Source organism: Stegastes partitus, unplaced genomic scaffold (genome assembly GCF_000690725.1).
Source record: "Stegastes partitus isolate 25-593 unplaced genomic scaffold, Stegastes_partitus-1.0.2 Scaffold2125, whole genome shotgun sequence".
Classification (NCBI taxonomy): domain Eukaryota; kingdom Metazoa; phylum Chordata; class Actinopteri; family Pomacentridae; genus Stegastes; species Stegastes partitus.
This window is the reverse complement of record NW_007579856.1, coordinates 103092-107340: the sequence shown is the minus strand read 5'-3', so window position 1 is coordinate 107340 and position 4249 is coordinate 103092.

Below are 4249 nucleotides of genomic sequence, written 5' to 3'. Positions count from 1 at the left end.
AAAAAAAATAATTTGTCTTCTCTGCTTTGGGCTGGATGATCACTCTGGTATCCTCGAAAGGGAATTTTAAGTTGATTTTATTAATTTTTTAACAGTGTTATAGTTTCCATTCTGTCATGTCAGTGGTGTAATAAAAGAGGAAGTGTCACGTTTGGCAATAAGGGAGACAGGGTGAGAACAAGTCTACTAGCAGCTCTTCCTGATCTTTACCTAATCTATCCTATTCATATGGATGTCTGTACAAACCTTCATCATTGTCATGCCCTCCATGCGGTTCTGATTATTATTATACGTCCTTTGCCCTCTCTCTCCCTGTATGATCTGTACTCTACTCATCCTACTGATCGGTCCAGTGTTTCTGAACTCTTGTTTGTCTTCTGTTTCCCTCTGCTGTCTGGTTCTCTCTCCCTTCCCCAACCAGTCGATGGCTGCCCTCTCTGAACCTGGCTCTGCTGGAGGTTTTGTCTCGTTACAAGCGACTCACTCCTCTCTACTGTGGTTCATGAAAATGAGTCAAACATTTTAAATTAAAATTCAAATGAATGAAAATATTATAAAACAAAATAAAACATAAAAATGCTATTGGTCCAGGCTCTTTTTGGATTGTTGGGTTTTCATATATAAATAGGATCATACCTTTACCTCTAATTATCAGTCAGTCATCAATCAGACAGCACTTGTCATCCAAATAAAAGCAAAACAAAGTGCTTTACAGGAAACAGAAAGAAAAATGTAATAAAACAACACAAACAATCCCTCACCTCTCCCCAACCCTAAAATCCTGCTATAAATAAACACAGGGATTGCGGAAACGCGATCCTGTAAAACATGTGAAACGAGGAAACACCGACCTCAGTGGACAAGGACTCCTCAAAAACACTCATTTAGCCCCTTTGTGAGCACATGAAGTCCATGCTTGTCTTGATAAAGGGGCTTAGGATTGACAGGAGAGAGGAGGAAGCTGCAGGAGGGAGGCTGAGTTTGTGAATTCTGCAAAAAAAAATTTTTTGTTGTATGTTGTCTTTACCAGATTTTGTCTACCTTGGCTTTAATGATGTCAGTGATTCTTCAAGAGTTGTTGTTGTTTCTATGGGCTTGTGTTTTTCTCTCTCTTTTTAAATCCCTCTGAGACAACCTAATCAGGTTTACTGGGAATAGTTTTCGAGATCATATTTGTTTTTTTTTAAATACAGAAACCTGTGGTCAGCTGTACTTTTTGTAGAATAACAAATGCTGGTCCATTTATTTTGTTCTTGCAACAGTGAAGAAAACTGTCACAATTCATTGGTGATCATGAAAACTGAACTGTTTGGATTCACAGAAACGGACAATAAGTGTAGCTTTCAGATTTATTCATATTAAGGAATCACAATTACAAGCAAGAAGTTTACAAGTTTGTTTTTTAGCCATTATTTGACTTCCTCAAATGATGTGACAAGAAGTGAGGCCAGTTCTGACTAATCATTACACAATCTCCTGAACCCAACAACAATGAAAGACACAATGAGACAGCATCACTGACACGACGACTTCCTTCATCTGATGTTCACTGCAGTAATAGTACACATTCTGCCAAATTCTAAAGAAATGGGGTTCAGTAAAATACAGAGGATGAAACTCTGCTGTTTGAACTGGACAACAGTGTATTATTAGTAATATCCAAAGGATTTAAAGATCGCTTTATGAGATTAGGTGGATGCAAATCAGGCATGCAAGGTTTTCATGTGACAGCACAGAGCATGACAAACAGTGCTACATGAAGAGAAAGCAAATATTATTTTTTGATGTCAAACCTTCAGTCGCTCAAAAAATGAAACAACAAGAATAGCGATGGCTCCCTCTTCAGGGCGGCGCTGCAGCAGCAGAATGATCTCCTACATTTTCATAGTTCACTGTGTCACCATCGACTTCAGCAACAACAACATGAACCTGTGAAATAAAACACAACAAATCATGTTGTAAAGAAGAATATACAGTACGAATACAGTACTATCAGATTTGAAAAACTTTGTATTGTCTTATACTAATAGATACATATTGACAACATCAGATACTGCTTTTTAATGAAGATGGTACCAATCTAACATGTGGTGCTTTCCATTATACTAATTCATCTGCTTGTCTCTTCACAGCATCTTAGTTCTTCCTACAGACAACATGAGGAGCCGATGTCAGATAAGGCTGTCTTTTAATCCCATTCTAATAATCAATTCAATCACTCAAAACTTGTCTTTGTCTGTCAAAGTTGCATTTTTATTTACTTAGACTGTAATTCTACACTTTTTTTCCCTCTCAAATGTTCAGATTTATAAGTCACCGCCTCTCTCTCTCTCCACCTACTCACTGCAGTTCGAGCACACCAGCTCACCTACAGTTCTGCTCAAACACTCTGAAACTATTCTACACTACACAATGACAAAGCGTATTGGTGTCAGGATCCCTGCCTCTGGCCTGATTAGCTGGCAGTCCTTCCTCATCCCTTCTCTCACTCACTCAGTGTGTGTTTCACTGAGCAGATTTCTAATTAGCAGCAAGTTAAGATGCCTGAGCAGGTGCTGACTCACCTGCTCCTAATCAACACTCCACACTATAAATACCTGACTTAGACTGTGCTTGAAGTCATCCACCCACTCCTTACTCCATACTGAGGGGCCACTATATAGTGGATTATGTAGTGAACTATGTAGGGAGCACCTCGGCAAGGTAACATTTCGGATCCTACTTGATTCGTGGTGCTATTAATGACGTCACTCACTAGCCATGATTTGTGTTGTAGCAGCAGAGTACAAACACATCAGATTCTCCATTTATTGCATGACTAAGAAACGGGTAAACACACAAAGACCCCAGGTCGGGGTTGGGACATGAACCAGGGAACTTCTAGCTGTGAGGCTAACCACTGTAGCACCGTGCCTTGCCCTATGTGGAAAAAGTAATTGCCCCCTTAGCTACCAATCCACCAAATGATCACTTTCATTTAGCAACTGGGTTCAGTTTCACCAGCCACACTCACATATGATTACTGGCAGGCTTGATGAATCTAAACTTCACTTAATCTGAACCTGTCTGGTGTTGTGGAGTAAACTAAAGGGTCTCAAAAAGCAGCGCATGAAGTCACCTTCTAAAGAGGTTCAAGAACAGATGCAAAACAAAGTCATCAACATTTATCATCTGGAAAGCGCTACAAAGCCATTGCTGAGGCTCTGGGTCTCCAGCGAACCACTCTCCATGATCCACAAATGGAGAACCAGTGGTGAACCTTCCCAGGAGTGGCCGGCCAACCAACATTTCTCCAAGAGCGCCTCGACATCTCGTCCAGGAGGTCACAAAAGAACCCAGACAAACGTCAAAGAACTGCAGGCCTCACTTGTCTCAGTTATTTGTCAGTCATTTGTCAGACACAATCCTTCCTGTTGCTTTGCTTCCATATTGTTGGATTGGCTGTCAATATGCTCATTAATTCCTACTGTTTGGTTATACAAATGCAAACAGCAGGAATGGTGCTAGTCTTACTCTTTCTAATTTGCTGTGCTTTTAATGCAAGTTTCCTGTTTGCCTCTCTTAGCTTTTATTGACTGTTAGAGAGCTGCGGTCACTACCTGGCTCTGTGCACAGCAGGGTTTCACTCTGAATCTTTCTTTTGCAGCAGGCAGTCATCCTGCCTGAGTTCATTTTTGTTTAATTCCCTTCTTTCCATTGCTGTTCAGTGTTGTACCAGGGTTTATTCTTCTGTTTAACATTCAGTTGGTATGGATTATGAATCGTTTTGATTAACTTTGTAATAGTTTTGTTTTGTGTCTGGGACTGTTTTTCTGTTATGACTGTGGTCTAAGGTCCCAGGCCTTTTTGTATTAGAGTTTGTTTATTCTGCACACTTCATTTGGTTAACTGCTGCTCCTCCCAGCAGCACTGCTCTGGTTTAATGTGCATATTTCTGATTGATTTTGTTTGGAAATAGGTGACTGCTAGTCACCTACATTTGAATTTAAGTTTGTATCTTTAGTTTAATTTTTATGTTTGAGTGTTGCCCCCATTATTAGGGTTAGGTTATTATTTAACCTCCATTCACCACAATCTCATAAAACACAATTTGTTGATCACTGCAACCAGGAAGAGCTTTCTCAAAGCCTGTGTAGAACAAACATGACCAAGATCTCTCTCTAACCTTATCCAGGGAATATAATGCTCAAGTCAACTCTGTCATGCTTCCTTCAAATGGTTGTTGCTATTACAAAGTACAGGGCAGATA